General features: G+C 39.2%; 1 pseudogene; it reads left to right on the forward strand.

Moving 5' to 3' along the window:
* Positions 1-11,302, forward strand: part of LOC137502151 (craniofacial development protein 2-like) — a 171,633-nt pseudogene extending 160,331 nt beyond the window's left edge.
* The last annotated feature ends 14,972 nt before the right edge of the window (positions 11,303-26,274 follow it).

Here is a 26,274-nt window from a genome sequence, read left to right on the forward strand (position 1 = left end):
TTCGTGTGTGAGGGTCATATGATCAAAAGTTAGTTTTCCATACAAGCGCTCACCTCCTGGCATTGATAAACATTATATGAAAGAGAAAAGAATATGCATTCATATACATAAAACACTTTGAAAAAAGGAAAACTCATAAATTACACTTATGTTCTCAGAGTTGAGTTTCAAGGACAGAGAAGCAGACAGCGAAGACAAAGGAACGGGATGCCCCAAGGGCATGTGTTAGCACCATTTCTGTTTAGTATTTACAACAATGATCAACCGTTATTAGATGGAACATAAAAATTTCGGCTATGATCGAGCCATAACTGTCCAAGGAGATGACTTCGTGCTCGTTGAGCAGAAGAAGATCTCTGACGTTCCTCTCTCACTCACTGTCTATTACATGAAGGACCAAACAAAAAAAGTTAACTCTTGTTGAATGTTCGATCATATTTCGTGGTAGATTTTAAAAGAAAAATATAGAAACGAAATAACATGTTTGGGGTTGATTTAGCAAAGAAGAGAGAAATGCGAATAGGAAATGGAATGTCAATTTTCTTGTAACTATTATATTAAAAGAAGTCTGCATATTTATTATTATTGTCTGAATGGTTGGCCGAATGGTCAGCTTACTGGCCTTCGGTTCAGAGGATCCTGGTTCGATTACCAGCCGGGTCGGGGATTTTAACCTTAATTGGTTAATTCTAATGGCCCGGGGGCTGGGTGTTTGTGCTGTCCCCAACATCCCTTCAACTCACACACCACATATAACACTATCCTCCACCACAATAACACGCAATTACCTACAAATGACAGATGCTGCCCACCCTCATCGGAGGGTCTGCCTTACAAGGGCTGCACTCGGCTAGAAATAGCCACACGAAATTATTATTATTATTATTATTACTATTATTATTATTATTATTATTATTATTATTATTATTATTATTATTATTATTATTATTATTATTATTATTATTATTATTATTATTATTTCGTGTGGCTATTTGTATTCTGGTGCATCCCTTTTAAGGCAGACCGTCCGACGAGGCGGGTAGCATCTGCTATGAATAAGAAACTGCGTGGTATTTTAGTGGAGGATTGTGTTGTGTTGAGTTGCAGGAGTGTTGGGACAAATTGACTGACCCCGAGCCGGATAAATTAACAATTTAAGCTTAAAATCTCCGACGCGGCTGGGAATCGAACCCGGTTCCCTCTGAACCTAAGGTGAATACGCTAAAATCTAGCTAAGGGCCCCGACACTATAAATTAATATATCATTACTTAAAAGAGGTGTTTAAAAGAAATTATTTCCAGAGCAAGTTAACCAACGTTGCAACCTATGGGTGTAATAAGGTGAATTCTGTTGAGAAATTAGACTACTTCTCCTCAACCCAGAAAAATATTTAAATGCCATTAACATTGTCTAAGTGAAAGGTTCACCAATCTATCACTGGTAACTGTTTTTCAGGGCAACACTTCAAGCTGTGGGAGAAGACCCGGTTTAAGAAGTACTGTAACCTTATTTTATCCCTGAAAGTAAACTACAGAAACATTCATAAACGTTGAGTTGCGTAAGTCCAAGCTACAATGTATTGTACATTACAGAAAACTGAATAAGTTGATAATAGTCACCATTCATCCTTCCTATGTTAATGTCTCTTATTTCTAGTTTATGAAAAAGACATCCGAGCCCACGCAGATTTCACTCTGGTACAGCAAAATCGGTCTGAATACTGATAGATGCAAGGATATTTCCATCCAAGCGTTCATTTCTTTCTTTCAAAATGACTGGTCGGAAATAACACTCTCCAGAGTGCGACTGAGGGAATAACAAGAATACCATCCATCACATCGTCAAGGAGCGCTTCCTGAGATCCTATCAAGGACGCTTGACTGAACTTCTGAATGTAAGGAATGATGCAGTGGATTATATATATCAAGGGGATATAATTTGTTTGTGACTGTCTGCAATTCCTAGTTTTACATACTTAGGATTCAAGATCACTGCTGACTGCAACAATGATATAACAAGACGTCTGCTCCTTGGGAGAACGACAATGGCCAAACTCGTTCAGAGGCTACTTTAAAGCAAAGGTCTGTATTGCGAATGTTATGTTTACCCCAGTAGCGATGTACGGAAGTGTACATGGATAACAAAAACAAGGCTGAACTTCGAAGAATAAAGGCATTCAAACTATGGTGTTGGAGAAAACTCCTCAGAGTTCCGTAGACAGCAAAGAGATCTAATTACAGAAAATCAAACCTGGCTCCTCTTTAGAAGGACAAATACCGAAATAACAACTAAAGTAGGTACTTCAGTCGTACTACTACAGTCAGTAAGTTTGTGGTCTGGCTCATACAGTGTAGGCAACACGGTGTACAGTCATGCACTACAGCCAATAAAATATTATTGGACTGGAGCTTACAGTGTAGGCAACACGGTGTACACTCAAGTACTACAGCCAATAAAATATTATTAGACTGGCACTTACAGTGTATGCAACACGGTGTACACTCAAGTACTACAGCCAATAAAACATTATTAGACTGGCGCTTACAGTGTATGCAACACAGTGTACACCTATGTACGTACTACAGTCAGTATGTTCGTGAACATGCACTAACAGTTCAAGGATCACATATTATTCTGATCTATCTTTACGTAGCTTTTTCCCATAGTGATGATCCGGGTGATTTCGATTTGATCATCTCATACGTTTCGCTAGCGGATTTGCCTAAATTTTCGCAGAACTTGAAATTTTTCCAGTCCTCAAACTGCGACATTCTCAAGTTCCGACCTTGACATTCAACTACCCTTCAAAACAGAGACCGTAGTTCTGCTTATAACTGTACGCACGCAATTTCCCCTTGCTGGGACTAGGGAAGAACTGTCACATCAACATCCTGCGGTGAAAATTCTCCGCTATAATGCATCACAGTGAAACTAGACGGCCATTCCACGAACTTAATGACTATACTGCTTATTATGAGAAGACGCGATTCACTAGAGGAGACCTTAATGCAGGGGAAGGAGAAAAGGGCGACAACGGATGAGGTGGATTGATGGCATCAAAAAGGTAAGGAATCTCAATCTAGAAAGTCTTCGGAAAATAGTTCAGGAGAGACGAAATGGCACGCTTTGGTCTATGGAGTCGTGGAGATTCAGAATGGAATAAACGGCTAAGGCTCGAACATTTTGAAACATATTTCCGTAACTTCTTTCGTTTTGATAATATTATGATGTGGCATATGCGAAATAAACCGAGCGATTTGGATGCGTAATGCGAGTCACGTATCTGTCAGCTTGTATTCAGCACATGGTAGAATTTAACCCCACAGTCGGCAGCCCTCAAGGTGGTTTTCGGAAGTTTCCCATTTTCGCACCAACCATATGCGGAGGCTGCATTTTGATAAGGTCACGGTTTCTTTCTTTCCAGTCCCAGTTCTGTCGTATCCAGTCGTCGCCATAAGACCTGTCTGAATCGGTGCGACGTACGATACAACCAACAAAACTTCGTTGGATACAACTGCAAGATCACTGCGGTAGCTTTGTTGTTCCTTTGTTTCAATTTCTCTTCTGTATCTACCATCCTGGGAAAATGCACATCATAAATATTTAAAATAATCCAGCCGTTTTTATTTCCTACATGACATTTGATCTTCATGGGTTTCTTTCTTCCCAAATAACTTGACTTGTAAGAAAAACAACAACAACAATAATAACAATAATATAAATAATAACAATAATAATAATTTCGTGTGGGCATTTTTAGCGTGATGAAGACCCTGTAATGCAGACACCTCGACCATGGCAGGTGGCATCTGACTTTTACATAATGTGAGCCATCGTACTAATGCAGCGGAGGATAGTGCAGGATAATTGGGGAAAGGACAAACGTAATCTCTACAGTCAAGAAATTAACTATTTAATACTAAAGTACCCTCACCCAGATTAGGATTGAATCCTGTACCTCAAAAACTGACAGCCTAGACGCTGGCGAGTCAGCAATGGAACCGGACGGATTTACATCATGCCCGAATGCATAACGTTCAAGTCAATTTACGGGCACGAGACTTTAACCTCTGTTAAATGTCGAGTGATTGTTCAGGGATAGGATCCCTGAGCCTCAAAGACAGATGGTGTACTGAACTTCATTATTTTAGCGGTAATTTTTCAGCTTATTAGGCCGTGTTCTGTGCATATAAAACACGACAAGGAGCTTTTATGTGTACGTACTGTACAATAACAATGGTCACCGCACAGCCCATAACCATTCGATTTCACATCGGATTCTCTGAAGACTGAGGTATAGTGGCCTAGGAAATACATATTTTAAATAAAATGTGGTCATCAATATTAAATATACACTTGGAAACTATTTAGCTTGTGTTTTAAAGTCGCACCAACTCAGATAGGTTAACGGCAATGATGGAATAAGAAAAGGCTAGGACTGAGAAGGAAGTGACGGTGGCATTAAATGTTACTGTCCCAGCATTTGCCTGGTAAGAATGGATAACATGAGAAAGCCATCTTAAAGGCTGCCGATGGTGAGTTTGGAACCCGAATTAAAGCTAACGACTATTTGGTGATGACAAAAATTTCATTCGTATCGCTATTTAGAACGCCTGGAAGGTATGCATAGCTACTTAACGGTCGGGACGGACAATTTGCTGGCTTAACTCCTTCAAGAACACCTGTGTTATCACTGCTGTAAAGCGGTGGTGGCATCCTCAGGCTGAACATGATAAAATTAGTATACGTGAAATATGGCTCATTTACTGAATGTTAATTTATACAAAGGAAGTAGGCAAATCTAATGTTCGTCTGTTTATAAAAATATATAAAAATTATGGCCGGGCCTGCCACCCTGAAAAAATAAAGGACCGCGGTATTTTGACCGTGAAAAGGTAGCATAATCTTCAGATTTTTAACTGAAAGCTGGAATGAATGGTTTGACGAAACATTGTCAATCACTTTATGAGTAGAATTTAACAATATATACGGACTTCTGTCCTCACCATACATATGGACTTAACCGTGCAGCCTGCTCGCTTGTTGGTGTTTGGTATGTAATGTCTTTACTCAGAACTGTACACCAAGAAAAACACCCAGCCCCAGAACCAGAAAAATTATGCAAATCCCCGACATGGCTAGGAATCGAACCTCTAACAGTCTGAACCAACGCCTCAAAAAGCTGAGCAGCCAAGCAATCGGCCGACCAATAATACTTCTTATTTCCTTTCATTGCGAGTGTATTAAGTAGTACAGTTTAGTACACGAAACTCGTAGTCTATTCGCTTAAGATTTTCCTTAATACGTTTTGGACAGCCGATATATTTCACGGAGAATGAAGTGTAGCCCGGGAAGGGATCGCGTACACAGCTCCATATTTACCGCTATAGATTATGTTGATATTGATTCTGATCCTTCTTTATGAGGCACTTGGGACCAGGCTCTAAGTGTGTTGTGCCGAGTGATTTAATGCAAGTGGAAGCCCACAGAGCAAAATATTTTAGAGTAATTTTTTTTTTAGTTATGCCGGCTAAAAACCTCGTTGCAACTGTGTTTCTCAGAAAATGTGACGAACTCCTTGTCGCAAATAAAAACAACATTTTCAACTGAGATGTGATAATCCTATTTCAATAACGTAACTGTTGTATTATTATACCTTTTGACGAACGAAGCTGTTCTATTATTCCGTCTAAATGAAGTGTCCAATCCTTCACACAGCATTAAATACCGGTAATATCATATTTCTCACTAATTTAGCTTCAAAATGCAAACAATATCCATTATATTCTTGAGCTTAGTTATGTTTAATGTAAGAGAATATCGTCGTTACGCCTCGAAAGACTTTTGAGGGGATGAATACTGACCCGCAGCACATGCATCACTTACAATGATATCGTTCCTACTCTGGCAAACTAGCGAATCTGCAAATTGTCAAAAGGTTAGAGGAGCTGAAAGAAGTTGTGATTACTCATATCAAATCAATTTTTATATTAAATTATTGGTTTCATGTGTTAGGCATAAAGAACGAGTTGCAGATGTGAGACTTTGTCAGAGGGTAGACAATATTTAACCAATAAAATCTACACCAAAACTTCAGAAGTACAGATTCTCTAGTTTGTCACTTTCGCTAGTTTGCCAGAGTGGCGACTATATTATAGTTCATAGAATACTGAATCTTACAAGACAGAACCACTGCGGTCAGAGTTCTAAGCTGAAATAATATCACAGAGCGAATTTTCTAGGCGTAACTATGATATGACGGCTTTTGTTCACTTTGATACGTTCTTTACGAGCTAGAATATTATAAATAAAACTAAGAAAACATAACGAATATACTGTATCTATAGCAAACACAAATTACTAAGTTTTTTATCTGCCAAGGCGATTGCTGCCCAAGAAGATACCACGTTTCTTCATCGAATTCGCTGACTCTGATAACACCTGGTCCCACAAGCCTCAGTCTGGGATTAAATATTCGAATGAAACGGAATCGAAACCGGTATCTCTAAGAGGAATATTCGCTACCTACAAAACACGGGATTGACAAAAGCAGATCGATAACAGTATGCAAGTATCCAAAAGGTGAATAAATATTTCTTCTACAGACCATTAACTCCATCTGATTTAGTTCTCATCAAACATTTGTTTACTCATTTTGAGAATGTTTGCCTAAAAATGTTTTAAATTTACTACAGGTTACGAATTTTGATATAAATTATGTTTATAATGCAATTAGCACGCAGTTATTTACATGAATGGAATTTAGCGTAAATGTTTAAACAAAAGGATATATATTTGATAAAATCCGAATATGAAAACATAAGCTATCTTTAAAAAAAAATTTACTGAGCTCGATAGCTGCAGTCGCTTAAGTGCGACCCATATCCAGTATTCGGGAGATAGTGGGTTCGAACCCCACTGTCGGCAGCTCTGAAGATGTTTTCCATCTTTTCCCATTTTCACACCAGGCAAATGCTTGAACTGTACCTTAATTAAGCCCACAGCCGCTTCCTTCCCACTCCTATATCTTTCCTGTCTCAACGTCGCCATAAGACCTGTGTCAGTGCGACGTAAAGCCAATAGCAAAAAAATTGCATTTTCTTATTAACATGCAAATGATACCTTTTGGAATACAAAATCTGAAAATTGCAGTTCAAATGGGCAGCTTAAAATTAGTGAATAACGTGCTACGTGTTGAAGGCAGATAATACATTACAGGAAACGGGAAATGTGATTTAAGGCTACTAACTGTGCTAACTACGACCTATATCTTACGAAATTGAGTGTGATATTCCATAAGTTGCTAGGCACCCTGGTCAGAACCAATTAGGAAACAAGGCAAAAAGAAAATATTATGCTTGCACCTTTAAAATGTTAAGACGCAAACTGAACCGTATGTAACTTATAGTACAAGATTTAAACGAGCTAGTAGATTTGGAAGGGATTCCGGTCCCTCATAATACTTAGATCACTTTCCAGGCTGCTCGGGTTAGTCATTCCTCAGATGGAGTGTTGACAGCCACAATATACAAATTTTGACACTTAAAATCCAACTCTCTCCCTTTGGATAAGAACTAAAATTGAGTATTCGAGTCCGGATCCTACGATCGTGGTCTCAAACCTGGTAGATTTAGTGAGATTTTTGCTCAGTACACCAGTAATGATAGACTTCTCTTAGTGATATCAATTGGCGTCAAAGGGGTTAAAGTCTTTATGTTTACTTTTAGGTTAGGTATATATTTCTATCGGGAAATAGACACACTCCATATTAATAAAATGTTTTGTGCTTCACGTAAACTCAGAATCAATTAATGAACTGAACATTTATAGGGAGAAATATAATTTTCTTTGTTACAAAATTGACTTTGGTTTCTGCTTCTGCTTCTGACGTTTCCTATTACACAGTGCGTTTTCAATAATAACACGTCGCCTGGCGAATGTTAACCTTTTTTTACTTCCAATTTTTACTCTTAATGCCAGCGTTCTGCTTAGCAATCAGGGTTGCACGCTAGTAGTTCATTGCTAATATTTATTTTTATGTATTTTTCTCCATGGTTTCGGCTGTCTACGGTCCACGTTTGATAATCCTTGCGGTATTTTCAGCATGCTCTGCATTCACATTCTTCCAGTATCCTTTCAGTCTTTCTGCTACTTTCTTCTTCTGTTTTTCTGTATAGGATATCCAGTTTCTCACTACTGTTTCCCCACTCCCCTGGAAACCACGGATCTTTTGTAAAAAAATGTCTAAAATGATTTCTATCCATGATGTAATCTTCCGGATTCCCCACAATCGTCAAGTCCAACCTCACTTCTTGAAGACATTTCAGTTCTATCTTCCTCTTCCTGAATAATTCAAATATTCTCTTCGTTAGTCTCTTAAGATTCATCCTCAGTAAGTGTCCATAGAATTGTAACCTTCTCTTCCTCATCAATTCAACAATATTTATTATTATTATTATTATTATTATTATTATTATTATTATTATTATTATTATTATTATTATTATTATTATTATTATTATTATTATTATTATTGTTAAGTATAATATGCAGGAAATGGAAGTGCCATTTAACGGTAGCTGTGTTAGCTACAGATAAACCAGTGCGGTAATTGGATTCGATTCAATAAATAAGGACTGGAACTGAAAGCAGAAGGAAATTCTTCACAATGAACGCCTCAGAAAAGAATAACATCAGCGAGTTTCGCCCGTTCTATTCATGCAGACAATGTGAACGCTCACATTTGAATCCTCTTCAGTCTCAAATTAGATTGAAAATCAGCTCGCTCTGCTGAGAGATCTAACGTCCCTCGTTAACGCGGGGAAGAATCGATTTCTTAAACAACACAATATGGAATCGATCCTGCATTTGAAGCCATATACATCACGTTCTGTTATTTATTTAAGGGGACACAAACACTTACCGAGGTAAAGTAAAACAATCTTTTTTTTCAATATGTATGAATGTTTACTCCGAACGTTCCGCTTCATTATTCGTGGTCGGGGATGGGTTGATATTTAATTATAGAGTAATTTTTTATGACCAGATGCCCTTCCTATTGAACTGAAATGCAATGTTAACTTCATGTCAATAAAAAATCAATTATCTAGAAAATTGACCGAGATATGAATTTAAATGTATTCTGGAGATAGTGGGTTCGAATCTCACTACCGGCAGCGCTGAAGATGTTTTTCAGTGATTTCTCATTTTATCACCAAGCAAATGCTAGTGTTGTACATTAATTAATACCACGGCCACATCCTTTCCACTCCTAGCCCTTAACTGTCCCATCGTCGCCATAAGACATTTGTATCGGTGAGACGTAAACAATTAATAATAATTAAAATCTACCGCAATATTTTCAGAGTTAGTTAACATTCAAACCTACTCCAGCCTTGCCCACTAAAATGTATCGCTTGTATTCTCAAACTAATTACATCGTAATTGTGCATGACTATCCTTCCCAGTACTGGTTATAAAATGTTAATTTTTGATAAAGTTTATAATGTGTGACGTCAAAATTCTAATTTTTCTCCTCCTCTTTCAATGAAAATATCTTAACCATTGAGGTTCATATTACAAAACTGACAAGAATAGAAGAAAGAAATCAATCCAAAATGAATTCTTGGAAATAATCTTAATATGTGAACAATGCGTCAGTGGGAGAAGACCCACCCCTTAATAAGGGTGGGGAACACGGTGGACATCATTTTATCTCGCCTTAAATCCGTCCTGGTTACACTGATAGGTATTCTGTGAAGGTGGATATGAAATGACTAACTTTGGGAAAGCAGTGATTGTGGACATATTTAACATGCAACTCTGGAATTTGCGTGGTGTAAAAAATTCAAACTTTGGAATACCACGTTCAGGTTTACCGGAAAGGAAAATTAATCCAATAGCTTTCACATGCAAATTTACAGCTGCGTTACATCCTTTCAATTCCCGTTGACTTTAAGAATTACAAAGGGACAAACGTTATCCAAAGGAAGTTTAAGATACATGACAGTAAACCTACCAACGTGGAAGTATTCAAAAATATCATCTGACTGCAGTGAAATTCGATTACGCTACCTTCAGCTGAGAAGTCGAGAGCCTCAATAATCTAAGCAATGCATCCGATATGATGATTATTATTATTATTCATGGTGTAGGTCACTCTAGTTACGTCCTAATTCGTGAACCACGGACAACAGCTGAGCGGCCTAGTAAGTGGTTCTGAGAGTCGGGATACCAGTTGCTACGGAATGGGAATTGGCATCTCGGACATATTCTGAGTCATGGCCCTACTTGTGCTCAGGCGGCTAGGGCTATACAATCCACCAGTGGGCTCTAACCCTTTAGAAGGAGAGATCATCACTTGGCCTATGTGTAAGTAGAGTAGCATCCTGCTTCATGAATTTACTGAGCTCAGAACATTTTAAGCAAGCCTCCGACGTATGGGAGTAAAGGAGTACCACTCCCAATTGACAGGCGAGGGACTCCTTAGAAAAGAATTGGCGAGCGAAATGGAATTCGATGGGGAGCTATCAATATTAATGGGGCTTATGGAAGAAAGAAAGTAGAACTGGACGAGTCAGCAAAGAGGATAATCTGGATGCGCTAGGGGTAAGTGATATTCGGGTAAGGGGAGATAACGAGGAAGAAATATGAGATTATAAAGTGCACTTGACGGGTGTTAAAAATGGAAGGGCAGAGTCCGGGGTAGGGCTGTTCATCAGGAATACCATTGCACGCAACATAGTTTCTGTTAGGCACGTAAACGGGCGAATGATGTGGGTAGATTTGGCAGTTGGAGGAATTAGGAGGAGAATTGTGTCAGTGTATTCACCATGTGAGGGTGCAGATGAGGATAAAATAGACAAGTTTTATGAAGTATTGTGTGACATCGTAGTCAGGGTCAACAGCAAGGATAGGATAGTCCTAATGGGCAATTTCATTGCGAGATTTGTAAATAGAACTGAAGGATACGAAAGGGTGATTGGTAAATGTGGGGAATATATGGAAGCTAATAGGAATGGGAAGCGTCTGCTGGACTTCTGTGCTAGTACGAATTTAGCAGTTACGAATAGGTTCTTCAAGCAGAAGGCTATTCACAGCTACATATGGGAGGATAGGGGTACCAGATTCATAATAGACTACATCTTAACCGACATCGAATTTAGGAAGTTTGTTAGGAACGTGCGGGTTTTCCGCGGATTCCTGGATGATACAAAACACTATCTAATCTGTAGTGAACTAAGTATCTCTAGGCCCAGAATAGAGAAAGTGAAATCTGTCTCCAAACGATTAAAGGTGTAAAATCTCCAGGACGTTCCGAACAGTGGACAGTAAGCAGGTTAAGGATAGAGAAGTAGAATGGAGTGGCTTAAAGGGATGCTGTAGTAGAAACAGCAAGGGAATGCCTAGAAACAACTGTGTGTAAAGATGGGAAAAACGAAAATCTTGATGGAACGATGAAGTGAGAGCAGCTTGTATACGTAAAAGGAAGGCTTACCAGAAATGGCTCCAAACAATGGCTGATGCAGACAGGGAATTGTACACAGATGAAAGAAAGAAATCGTTCTTGAATCCAAAAAGAAGTCGTGGGATGATTTTGGTAATAACCTGGCAGATCTAGGTCAAGCAGCAGGGAAAACTTTCTGGGCACTAATAAAGAAAAGAAGGGAGGAAAAAAGGAGATGGACAGTGTTCTGGGTAATTCAGGTGAACTCATTATAGATCCCAGGGAATCATTGAACAGATCGAGGGGATATTTTGAAAATCTTCTCAAAGTAAAAGGAAATTTCATGGTGGTGTCACGAACAACGGAGCTCATGGGGAGGAGGAAATTGATGTTGGTGAAATTTTGCGTGAGGAAGGGGAAAGGATGGTAAATAAAGTTCATTTTCATAAAAGCAGCGGGAATAAGTGGAATTAGATCTTAAGCTGTGAACTATAGTGGGATGGTAGGGATGAAATGGCTTCATAGAATAATAAGATTAACATGTAGTGTTGATAATGTACCTTCAGACTGAATGAAAGCAATAATTGCACCTATCCATAAGCAAGGGAACAGGAAGATTTGCAACAACTATCGAGGTATATCATTGATTAGTATGCCAGGCGAAGTATTCACTGGCATCTCGGAAGGGAGGGTGGGATCAGTGGTTGGGAGGAAGTTGGATGTAAACCAGTGCGGTTTCAGGCCACCGAGGGGTTGTCAGGATCAGATCTTCACTATGCTGCAGGTAAATGGAAAATGTTACGAGAGGAATAGTGTTGTGTTTATGTTTCGAATATCTAGAGAAAGCATATGAAATGGTCCCAAGGGAAAATATGTTCAACATACTGCGGGACTACCGGATGAAGGGTAAATTATTAAAATCAATCACAGACATTTATGTTGACAATTGGGCTGTAGTGAGAATTGATGGTAGATTGAGTTCTTGGTTCAGGGAACTTACAGAGATTAGACAAGGCTGCAATCTTTCACCTTTGTTGTTCGTAGTTTACATGGATCATCTGCTGAAAGATATAAAATGGCAGGGAGGGATTCAGTTAGGTGGAAATGTAGTAAGCAGTCTGGACTATTCTGACGACTTGGTCTTAATGGCAGATTGTTCCGAACGCCCGCAGTCTAATATCTTGGAACTTGAAAATGGGTGCAATGAGTATGGTATGAAAATTAGGCTTCGAAACCTTCATTCATGTCAGTAGGTAAGAAATTCAACAGCAATGAATGCCATCTTGGTGATACAAAGTTGGAACAGGTAGATGATTTCACGTATTTTGGATGTTTGTTCGCTCATGATGGTAATATACTAAGTGAGATTGAATCAAGGTGCAGTAAAGCTAATGCAGTGAGCTCGCATTTGCGATCAGCAGTATTCTGTATGAAGAAAGTAAGCTCCCGGACGAAACTACCTTTACATCGGTCTGTTTTCATACAAATTTTGCTTTACGGGAGCGAAAGCTGGGTGGACTCAGGATATCTTATTCATAAGTTAGAAGTAACAGACATGAAAGTACCGAGAATGATTGCTGGTACAAGCAGGTGGGAACAATGTAAGGAGGGTAATCGGAATGATAAGATAAAGGCTAAGTTAGGAATGAACTCGATAAATGAAGGTGTACGCATAAACCGGCTTCAGCGTTGGGGTCATGTACGGCGAATTTAAGGAGGATAGGTTACCTGGGAGAATAATGTACTCTGTTATGGAGGGCAAAATGAGTAGAGGGAGACAAAGATGACAATGGTTACACGCAGCTTCTAATGATTTAATGATAAGAGGTATAGAACTAAATGAGGCCACAGCACTAATTCCAAATTGAGGATTGTGGCGACGTTTAGTAAATTCAGAGAGGCTTGCAGACTGAACGCTGAAATACATAACGGTTTATAATGATGTTGTATGTATGTTATTATTATTATTATTATTATTATTATTATTATTATTATTATTATTATTATTATTATTATTATTATTATTATTATTATTATTATTATTATTATTATTATTTTATTATTATGAGAGCCTGAATGTTTTCAAAAATACCTTTTATACCAGATTGCCTTATGAAAAATGTGCGCAGAAATAACTTTTTTTTGGGGGGGGGGAAATTTTGGGGACGAAAGGCCAACTATTTTTGTGCCTCAAATGCCTGTTTAAGCCCTTGCTTCCCTTTTCAAAGCCGTGGTGACTATGTGTGCTTTTTCGAGATAATAAATTCATGTTCTTATTTTTTAATATTATTTTCTTTTTATTCGGAATATACCGCTTCAATCTTCATATTCTAAATAGTGCAATTCTACCTGCGGAATGTAACACAACCGTCAGTCACTTCCCCAGTTCTAGTGAGCCTACTGTTATATTTGGCTGTCATGAAATCCCTAGTATATAGCATTTCTCTTTCATCTCACAACAGCATTATACAAAGGCAAGGCTGATAAGTGGTATGCCCCAGTTCCCCGTAAACCTCACTGGAAACACAGGCATACTGAAATAAAATGCTTTTTGGTTTTAATCTCGTCGATACTTCTTGGTAGAAATTGTTTGAGAGAGGAAATCCACTATCGATAGCTGTCTTAATACTAGGTCAACCACAAACTTTCAACATTCTAATTAATATCTATAGACAACAGAAATTAAAATATATTAAATGTCATTGGGATTTTAAGAAAGTTGCAATATTTATTATTTTTGGACAGCTACCCCGTGATGGATTCTATTTATTCGAATTACTTTAAGTTACACAAAGTATTTTGTAGTGTTTGGAATTCTTTGGTGAGACAACAAATAAGTACAGTTGCAGCGTATGGGACCCTCACCAGGATTACATGATTCCAGAACTGAAAAATGTCCAGAGAGGCAGCTCCATTTATTCTGGGTGATTTCCGACAAAACAGTAGCGTTAAGAAAATGTTGCAAAGTTTAGACTGGGAAAATCTGAGAGAAAGGAGACGGGCTACTCGACTAAATGATATGTTCCGAGCTGTCAGTGGAGAGATGGCGTGGAATGACATTAGTAGACGAATAAGCTTGAGTGGTGTTTTTAACCTTAAGATAAAGTTGGAATTCAAGAGGAAAAACTGGGGCAAATATTCGTTTCTAGGAAGGGGAGTTAGGGATTGAAACAATATTCACAAAAGAAGATATTCAATAAATTTAAAAATTCTTTGCAATAATTTAAGAAAAATTTAGGAAAACAACACATAGGCAATCTACCACCTGGGCGACTGTTCTAAATACAGATCAGTTGCAATTGATTGATTGATTGATTGATTGATTGATTGATTGATTGATTGATTGATTGATTGATTGATTGATTGATTGATTGATTGATTGATTGATTGATTGATTGATTGATTGATTGATTGATTGATTGATTGATTGATTGATTGATTGATTGATTGATTGATTGATTGATTGATTGATTGATTGATTGATTGATTGATTGATTGATTGATTGATTGATTGATTGATTGATTGATTGATTGATTGATTGATTGATTGATTGATTGATTGATTGATTGATTCTCTTGAGACTTCGGCTGGCGTATAGAAAGCTTCTTTATATACTTCGAACTGTTTTGTATTTTTTCCGCCCAGTAAACCATTTTTAAATTTATGTTTCTAGTAAAGTTAATGGTTTGCTGTTTTTGGTTATCCAAAATGTTCACAGTGAGGTTTGCCGACAGAAAATATGAATTAAAGTTGATGAAACAACGGATATAGCGGGAAGGTAGCATACACTACGAAACTATGGAACCTGAAGACGAAAGGCAGAAAATATTTCTGCTTTTATTTGAGCAGTTAGAAAAATTTAACAGAGAGAGAGAGAGATTTATTATGGTAATAATAAATCCTCCCTCCTGCCGGGTTGAGTGGCTCAGACGGTTAAGACGCTGGCCTTCTAACCCCAACTTGACAGGTTCGATCCTGGCTCAGTCCGGTGGTATTTGAAGGTGCTCAAATATGACAGCCCCGTGTCGGTAGATTTACTGGCACGTAAAAGAACTCCGGCACCTCGGCGTCTCCGAAGACCTTAAAAAGTAGTTAGTGGGACGTAAAGCAAATAACATTATTATTATTATTATTATTATTATTATTATTATTATTATTATTATTATTATTATTATTATTATTATTATTATTATTAATCCTCCGTCCTCCAATGAGGGTGACTATTCAGATCCGGAATAGAGTCACGCTTTAATTTCAATAGAATTTTAAAACATCAAAAAGTGGTAATTGTTAACACTGTTATTGTCTCCTTTTCTATGGGAGGTGGTGGGGGCGAGTGGTAATCACGTTCTCATGTATAGGTGGAAATGAATGATTTGTACATAGTCCGTCAGAATCTGTATTACTATATTTTCTAATTCGTGGAATGGAACTTTCAAATAACTTTGTATTAAAGCCGATGTCTGACTAATGAGGGCGCTTCTTGCTTCATATAGCAGGCTTCTGACAATCCACAGATCGGTAGGTATTTCGTACTTTGCTGACAGGTAAGGCAAGTATGGTACACATCCAGAGCCTGCTTCTAGCCTCTTTCAAAGCAAAAGTTTTCACTGTCCTTTCTGCTGATGGCTATGATGTGAGCCCTCCAATTGCAGTCATCGGTAGAGACGCAGTGAATCTCCTCATGAACCTCGCATCTACCCTGTCTCAAGGCTTGAGCAATCGACGTTCTTACACGGTGGTGGCGAGGGTTGCGCATTAGCTCAGTGCTCCAGCAAAATCCCAGAAGGTATCGAATGGTTTCTGACCTGTCAGTTATTCACCAGCTCTTTAAAACATATTTGGTCCAGAGGCATATGTAACAGTGATACGCTCCTTTTTATTATGGACGCAGCACACCATATATGAAGAAAAGTGCGAAGGGTTTACACATTCTCTTTCCGGGAATGGTCCATGCGACATGCTTAGCTCACGGGTTTAATAAAATTGCAGTGAAAGTGAAGTTTGTTTCCCGTCAGAGAAAATAATTAATTTTTAGTTCAAATATAAATAAAAAAGTGTTATCCATCTTCAAGGACGTTGCTCTCTAACTCATGGTTCCTCCACAGCCAGTATTTATTAAATACGTGGATTTCTCCCGCCTGATATTATTCAGAGCCGGCTCCACGGTGTAAGGTTATCGTGCCTGCCTCTTTCCCGGGTTCTATTCACGTCCAGGTCAAGGATATCTTTACCTGGACCGGAGGGCTGTTTAGAGGTCTACTCAGCCTACTTGATTATAACTGAGGAGCTATCTTACGGTGAAATAGCGCTCCCGGTCTAGAAAGCCAAGAATAACGGCCGTGAGGATTCTTCGTGCTGACCACATGGCACCTCATAAACTACAGGACTTCGGGCTGAGCAGCCCATGTTAGTCCATGGCCCTTCGGGTCTGTTGCACCATACGGTTCTTTTGTATACTGTTCAGCGAAATATGACAAGATATCTGAATTTATTACCGTACTTCTTGAAAATGATGCTGTGTCAGTTCATGATGTGAACAAATTTCTCAGCTATGCGTGTATCAGGAGTGTTTGTCTTTCATAACAACCTGTTGTGGTCAAGTGCCAGAAGTGGTCTCAAAACTTAAAAAAGAGAACAGCCTGCTCCGGATTCAATAAGAACAGTGAACCTTACTGAAAGTGCTCCAGTGGAAAGTGCAGGAGTATATTGTCTGCAAGTCTAGGTTTAAAAACTCAGGCAAATTTTCCATATTTTTAAAGTCAGTGGACGCAGGTATAAGTCAGTTTGTATTCAACTGCTTTCTTTTGGACCCTGATATAATACCGTACATTATTGCATATTCTAGGACAAACATGTACCTTACACTTCAATATTTTCGTTGATGCTCGTTTTATTCTTTCTTATTCCTTTTTATCACATTTTACATTTTTAAAGATACAAAATTTTTTGCTGTTCACTCCAATGTAATCCATTCTTTATTTAATAATTTGACAAGTATATGAAATTTTTTCTCTCTTTCATATTTTTTTTTTATATTCCCCACCCAGATAGTTTACTTTGATTGCATCTGTCTACCTGCAAACTCTCAACAGACGCGCCTCTTCCATTAATTTCTCCACAAAATAAACAACGGTCTTTGTCATGTTTCTCTCTCTGACCCATATTTTTATACAACCCCATTAAACACCATATCATACCTACTTCTTACATCTCTGTTTTAAGCCTTTCTTTCTTTATTACCGGGTGAGTTAGTCGTGCGGTTAGGGGCGCGCAGCTGTAAGCTCGCATGCAGGCAATTGCTGGGGCTGTACCTTAATTAATGCCACGGCCGCTTCCTTGACATTCCTAGGCCGTTCCTGTCCCATCGTCGACATAAGACCTATCTGTGTCGGTGCGACGTAAGGCAAATAGCGATTATTGATGTTTTTGAATAATTTCACAGAATTCCGATAAAGAAATATGTATTATATATTGATATCAATATATCTAAAACATTGTATATATTAAATTGCTTTTTTCATTTTTATCCTACTTTTTAGGCTTTTTCTGCTTTCTTGCCTGCCTATCTTAATAATTTTAAGCGTCCATGAATCCGGGCTATTATTATTATTATTATTATTATTATTATTATTATTATTATTATTATTATTATTATTATTATTATTATTCAGCAGAAGAAGAACCAGAGCCTTTTCCGTGATTGAGCCCTGTTGATTCTTAGTTAAATGCTTGGTCTGTATCTCTCTGACCGTCCCCCACCTCCTCTGTCTATTGAACCAACAATCAATAATCGTCTATCCATCTAGATTACAGTCCTTCGTTTCAATGTCAATCGTCATCAAGGTTAATATTTACTCTTGGACTCGAAGACTCTCCTGCAAACACATACTGTACATGGACATTTCTTCTTCGAAGTGACAGTTGTTGAAATGTGTGCGTCCACTCTCCAAATAGCGTTGAGCATACCATGTAAAGCAATATGTGTGAAATCAATTCCCATGTCGCGAGCATTCAACAACATCCTACTTTCCTCTAGAAATCCACCGGCCTATGTATCTCTGATGGCGGAGTGCAGGCCTTTTGAGCTCAATTTATCGGGTTCGATCCCGGCATATTTTCTTTTCTTTACAACTTGCTTAACGTCCCACCGAAACTTGTAGGTCTTATACGTCGACGATTGGATAGAAATGTGCTGAAATTGGGAAGGAAATGGCCATGGCCTTAAACAAGGTACAGCTTAAGCATTTTCTTGGTGTAAAAATGGGAAACCATGGAAAATGCTCTTAAGGGCTGGCGACAGTGGGGTTCGAACCCACTATGTTCCGAATGGCAGCTCACAGCTGCCCACAGGCATAGTTCGATGGTATCTGAAGTTGTTAGAATATGTCAGCCTCGTGTCGGTAGATTTACCGGCATTTAAAAGAATTCCCGCGGGACAAAATTCTGGCACCTCGACGTCTCCGAAAATAGTAAAAGTAATTACCGTAAAACCATTAATCGCTAGAAATCTGCTCTCAGAACCTACTTTAAGATGTGCTCTTTCTTAATTTGAATCACCTATATTTTATCAGTCTAGGTCCATTCCTAATGATCACGTTTCTAAGAAACCAACGTTCACTGAATATATTTCTATATCATTCAATTTCAGATATCAAGGATGTTATCTGAAAAGGATGCCAACTCCAGGAGTTACATCCACCAATTTGCAGAAGTTACAGAATTTTCGGCCAAATAATTTCGTTCAAACTAATTAAATCCGATTAACACACTCAGAATGATATCCCTCATTATTATTTTTCGAATTTGCCCAACTATCGACCGCATAGAACTTACGGCTTCTTGGTCTTCTTTCTCTTCTCTTCTCAGGACCTCTTCATCCTTTATCTTCTTATATTTCTCTCCTTTTCGGAAATTAACGGTTTGGGTCGCCTTTTTGTAGTTGTTTCACTTCAAACTATATTTCACTGTCTTATGTTGTGGATACTGAGCTAGTTTGCCGTGTGGTTAGAGGCATACAGCTGTGAGATTGCATCCGGAAGATAGTGGGTTCGAACCCCACCGTCAGCAGACTGTAGATGGTTTTCCGTGGTTTCCCATTTTCACGCCAGGCAAATGCTGGGGCTGTACCTTAATTAAGGCCACGTCCGATTTCTTCCCATCTTCTTTCGCATCCTTCTTGGCCTCTTTTACCCACTTGGAGGTGGCCTTTAATTTCATTATGTATCTGGAGATCTTTTTATTAGTCATTCGTCTGTCATCCGTTCTTACTAGGTGTCGGTAGAATTTCAGCCTTCGTTTCCGCATGGTGTACGTGATATATTCAGTGTTGTTGTAGAGCTCCTCATTTCTCCTTTTCTTCCAAGTGAATAGCCTTCCTATAACAAGGAAAAATGTTAATCTTCTGAACGCACAGAAAGCCAGCACTAGTCTGTAGAAAGAATGTTAAGACTTTAATGGTTGTATGAGAGTTTGGATGTGAGATTTTACAAGGGGTTACAGAAGGATAAAATCGCTCACCCTTACTTATTGTAATTATCGTGGATCATTTACTGTGTGGAAATGTTGTATTCAGCTTTTACATACTGCTACAGTCAATAAGTTCGTGGACTGGCGCCTACAGTGCAGGCAACATACTGTACACCTGTGTACGTACTACACTCGATATGTTCGTGGACTGGCGCCTACAGTGCAGGCAACATACTGTACACCTGTGTACGTACTACACTCGATATGTTCGTGGACTGGCGCCTACAGTGCAGGCAACATACTGTACACCTGTGTACGTACTACACTCGATATGTTCGTGGAGTGGCGCTAATAGTTTAAGGATCACATAGACTTTCGATCTACCTTTTCGCGTCTTTTTTCCCATCATAGTGATATTGATGATTTCTTCTTTATGATCTCAAACGTTTCTCAGCAGATCTGCCTAATTTTTGGCAGAACTTCAAATTTTCCCGTTCCTCAAAGTACGACACTCTCAAGTCTCACCGCTGACATTTTACTACCCTTCACATTAGAGACCGTAGTTCTGCTTATACTGTACGCACGCAACTGACTCGTGCTGAGACTAGCGAAGAACTGTCTTGCCACTCTCCTGTGATGCAAACTCTCCGCTGTAGTGGACCAAAGCGAAGATCTACGAATTTAATTATTCTACTATGGATTTCGGCGACTTCAGTTTTAGTGGGAGACTGAGCTAAAAAAAAGCTATATAATATATTGGAACATGAAAAGACGTAAGTTAATTATGAAATGGAAATAAGTACTTCCAAGAATAAAGCAATGTTAGTTGTGAAGAAACCTGGGATTATTTAATTACATTTAGGTAAATACAAATCTTGAACAAGTGGATTATTTCGAGTGCTCTTATTCTTGAAGGATGATACTGCAGAAGATGAAATTGAATCAAGGTGTAGAAAACCTAATACAGTGAGATTACAATTGCGATGAGTGACATTCTGTAAGAAAGGGTTTATATTTCTCTGTTTTCAGACCGACTTTGCTTCGCAGGGCTGAAGGCTGCGTAATTACACGATACCTTCTTGATTTGCTGGAAGTATCAGACATGAAGATAACCGGAATGATGGGTGGTACAAATAGACGGAATAATGGCAGAAGGGAACATGCCATTAAAAGATAAAGGCTGTTGGTATCGAATTTGATAGATGTATGTTTACTGGCTACGTTGCTCGGTGATGTGAGGTGAATTTTATGGAGGAAGATAACACAAAATACAGTCTTCAGGACTTCTGGCAGTGAGATTCGAACGATCCATCTCCCAAATGCAAGAAAACAACTCGCAACTCCCTCTGTGGGTGCATGTTCTTATTGAATAATCATGTAGCCTACTTAAATGTTCCTATTCGAATACTCCTCCACCAAACCATATGATACAAATGTCCCTTAACATACCATAGAAAGAATAAGGTATTCGTGTGCACATATTCTCATTTTTCTTGTACTCTCTTTCTATTTTGAGAGCTTTTGCCTAATACATGCAGCTACTTACTGAGTCTGTATTATGTATGCAACGTTAAAATTCCTACAAGCTCTCTAAAGACGATAGAAATCTTAAGGAAAACTTAGTAAGTTAATAAGAATACTATGGATCAAATATCAACTTCCTCGTAATTGGCATAGAAATAGCGAAAGAAAGACTTCCTCACTTTATCTGATTAGAAAGTATTCATAAGTGTATTTATATTCTCATGAATCGTTATTGTTGGTAAAAACTTTAAGCCACAAACATTACTTAAAATGTTTAGAATATGTAACATGCCTTGCGGATAATAGACCATACAAAATCTTCGTTGACTTTTTTTACTTCAATTTAAGTTACTTTCTTGATAATAAGTACTAAATAAGACATTCTTGGAGTAACAATAGGGAAATAATTGGCATGCATGTACCAATTATGTACACGTGAAAGTTGCTTTAATTCTTTGATACTTCAGTGAACCACTTTCAGAGTTGAGTAGAATATATCCACTGTATGCCCTCCCTGTCTTTAGAAGTGACAGACTGGTACAACTGAGCTATACAGGATGTTTCAAAACTAAACCTACAAAAATTTAGGGATGCTCCTCGTGTTATGTTACGAAGAATGGTGCAGTCGTATTTACTAAGCCAGAGCACAAGTCACTGCCTTGCTTCAGGTAAGAGAAGGGGAGGGAGGGGAAGTGGGGTGTACGATGGAGACAGAGACAATATTCCACGCGTATGCACAAGTTTTTTCGTTAGACTCGCACAGGATTGTCCTTTTCTCTTACAAGCAATATCCACAGTTCATTTATTAAACAGCCGTAACTGCATACATACTACAAGAACACACTGCAATTAAGGCACATCTGTCAGTCAAGGAAAGCACTCTCGTCTGTTGATCGCAGTAACGTTCTTTATTATCTAACATGCTCAAAGATGAACGCTGCTGCCCCACGATTGTGTATTCACTCGCAATATTGCAAATGGAATGAAATACTGAACAAAGGAAGCAATACGCCCACTGGTTTGATTACAGAAGATGTTCAAAATGTCCCCCTCCTACTTCGATGCACAGTTCACAGTGGTTTAATAGAGATATTTGGACTCTGTTCATGATGTGTGGTGTGCCGCGAACGACCTGGAGAGCTGCCTGTATTTTTGGCACAAGTTCATATTCCTTTTCTCGGGGTTCACATAGTAGTCAATTTGTGCAGAACAAACTGTGGAGTGGCTACTGGGCTGGGAAGAGACTATCCGACGCGAACAAGGAAGAGCATCGCTGTTTTGTTGTCTGTATAGTTCTTATACATCCTGTATACTGAATACCAGTGACAATTACCACTAATCTGAACTTACGGTTGTCACCCAGGTGGAAGATTACCCATCAGTTGTTTACTAAGTCCTTAAAAGATTTGAAAGAAGGTGAAAATTTATCGAATTTTTCCCTTAGTTTATTACGTCTTATTATTCTTAATCTGCTTACCCTCAGGGTTGGTATGGCTAGATGGTTAGCGGGTTAGCGTGCTAGCCTTTGGTCACAGGCGTTCCGGGTTCGATTCCCGGCAGGGTCGTGAATTTTAAACTTAATTGGTTAATTTCGCTGGCACGGGGGCTGGGTGTATGTGTCGTCTTCATCATCATTTCATCCTCATCACGACGCGCAGATCGCCTACGGGAGTCAAGTCAAAAGACCTGCATCTGGCGAGCCGAACTTGTGCTCGGACACTCTCGACACTAAAAGCCATACGCCATTTCATTATTACCCCATCAACACCGTAATTAGAACTCAGACTACTTTCCTTTGGCGAAACTCACAAACTGACTGACTTCTCATTCTCTTTACCATCATACCATTATCTGCTGTCCATCCCACAACATTGTCCAGGTCTTTCTGCAATCACTCACAATCCTGCAACTTATTCATTAATTTATACTGTACGACATCATCCACAAAATCCTACCTCCTTCCTGGAGAAGCGAACACAAACTTCCGACTCGGCTAGGCAAACTCTGCCTAATTATTCAAATTATTTACGAGAATGTATTGTAAATGAAGTATAAAATGAATATAGTTCCGGTTGTGGATAATAATATCAGTCTCTCAAGTCTGTCAGCTGTTTTCTCCTGTGGGTGGGAGATCCACGGTATCCCCTAAATCCGGGGTCTTCAAATGGTGGACTCCGGTTCAGATCTGGGCGCCGAAGCCTTTTTTCTTCCAAATCTACATGGTTTATACGATGCCAAGTTTAAGAAAGTATGAGCTGTAAATTTTTCTTACAGTGTATTGTACATTTACCCGCCTAAAACATCACTTGGAACAAATATTTGAAACCTAGAGCCCCCTTTATTGAAATATTTCCATCAATCCGGACCCCAGAAAATGTAATTGAATATCCCTGCCCTAGGTGATTCCAGCACTGCTTTCACTTACTAGTGTCAGGCTCCTCACTTTCATCTTTCATATAAACCTCCTTTGATCAACTCTTCCCGACCCGCATGGTATTAGGTTTGCGATATCTTTGTCACGCTTCACGATCTCCACATTTTTGTAATAGCCGGACTTCTTCCATTTTTTTCTGCTTAGATTTTTTTGCTATTTGCTTTACGTCGCACCGATACAGATAGGTATTATGGCGACGATGGGATAGGAAATGCCTATAAATGGGAAGGAAGCGGCCGTGGCTTTCACTAAGGTACAGCCCCAGCACTTGCCTGGTGTGAAAATGGTAAACCACGGAAAACTATCTTCAGGGCTGCCGGTAGTAGGGTTCGAACCCACTATCTCCCAGATGGAAGCTCACAGCTGCGCGCCCCTAACCACACGGTCAACTCGCCCGGTCTGCTTAATTTTAAGAGAGAATGTTTGCCTAGTAGTAGTTCCTCTCAAAGCAGTATTCACGACCATTATACTTAGAAGTAGTGCGAGGTTGAGTCAGTGTTATCAAGGAATTGCATGTTAGTTATATGCGATTTGTTCGAAGCTTGTGCTAAGCAAATTACATCGGGATTTATCTACGATAACACACTTGTATTTTGTTGGAAAGGAAATGAGGATTTTTATCTTAATGTGCTTTGCCTCTCCGTGGTATTATACACACACACGCACACACAAACATTAGCACCGAGGCCAAGTGAATTGGATACTTTGTACAGGCTGACTTGCATTAGGCCTGATTTCATGATATGGACGGTTCTAGTCCTACCAGCAGTAACCCTAAATATATTTTTCTATGGTTTCCTGTTTTCACAACAGCGACTTTCTCAAAATATATTTATCGTATGTCTTATAGTGTAGAGTGTGTCTGTGGATACGTTTGGTTCGCCTAATGCAGGTCCTTCCATTTTACGACCATAGGCGACCTGCGCGACGGAATGGGGAATATTCGATTGTACGTTCATTAAAACCACAGAAACTTTTCCTTTGAGCTTCTACTCAAATGCGAGTTGACTGCTCCTTTAGCTGAAACGGCAGCATTTCAAACGGGGTTGTGTAAGTGTGAAAGCAGCATGTTTTGGCGTAGAATGTTCACTGCATCACTACTGTCGAAAAAAAGAAAGTAAGAAATTAAAACAGTAAAATTTTCTTAGAGATTGATGTACGACTTACACGTTCCCTGACATAAAATAGAATTTGGGCTAAATACTTTGACCCTAAAACCCCGTTTATTGAAATGTAACCATCAATCCGGACCGTGGGGAAAGTAATTGAATATCCCTGCCCTAGGTGATTCCATCACTACTTCTACTTACTTGTATCTAGTTTTTGAGATTGATCCACTACTGTGCGTAGATGTGCTCGGCTACAGCTGCAGTGGCGTGGAACTTTCGTTTTGGCGCTCAGCCACCTTAACTTCGACACCGGGCGAGTTGTCCGTGCGCTTAGGGGCGTGCGGCTATGAGCTTGCATCCGGGAGATAGTGGGTTCGAATCACACCGTCGGCAGCCCTGAAGATGGTTTTCCGTTGTTTCCCATTTAAGGCCACGGCCGCTTCCTTAAATGTCCTAGGCCTTTCCTATCCCATCGTCGCCATAAGACCTATCTGTGTCGGTGCGCCGTAAAGCCACTAGCAAAATAACTTTGACATGCTCCCGATAAGCCCAGAGATATTCAGAATTAATGTGATTTCAATATGATGTTTCTCCACCATATGGAGCATTGGCCGTCCGTAACCATCTGAATGCGACACATCCAGGAAGAGTGATGGAAAGCGGAGGGGCTGTCCCTTGTCACATACTAATGTAACTAACCATTTTTAGCGCAGTTTGGTCCCCAAAACTCGCCAATTACTACTCTGTGTTCGTCCGACCCACGTGACATACCAATGAAAGTGGGTGTTTCACGTACATTATAAGACGGTAGAAAATAACTAAATGAGAAATAAAGGTGTACCTCTGCCCCGGACTCAAATCTGTTATATGGAATACCGACGGATCGTAGCATTCGGCACAGTGCGTGTTGAGTACGTCTCATTTGATAGTTTGACACTATCGCAATGTCCACTTCGTGTTTCAAAGACGTTTAATTTATGTTTCAGATGATTTATTATACTACTAAAGTCAATACGTTGGTGGACTAGCGCCTACAGTATAGGCAACACGGCGTGCATTCATAAACGAACTAGTCAATAACTTCTCAGACTTACGCTTACAGTGTAGGCAACACAGTGTACACCTATGTACGTATTGAAGTCAGTATGTTCGTGGATTGGCGCTAACAGTGCAAGCAACACAGTGTACACCTATGTACGTATTGAAGTCAATATGTTCGTGGATTGGCGCTAACAGTGTAAGCAACATAGTGTACACCTATGTACGTACTAAAGTCAGTATGTTAGTGGA

Source organism: Anabrus simplex, chromosome 9 (assembly GCF_040414725.1).
Source record: "Anabrus simplex isolate iqAnaSimp1 chromosome 9, ASM4041472v1, whole genome shotgun sequence".
NCBI lineage: Eukaryota > Metazoa > Arthropoda > Insecta > Orthoptera > Tettigoniidae > Anabrus > Anabrus simplex.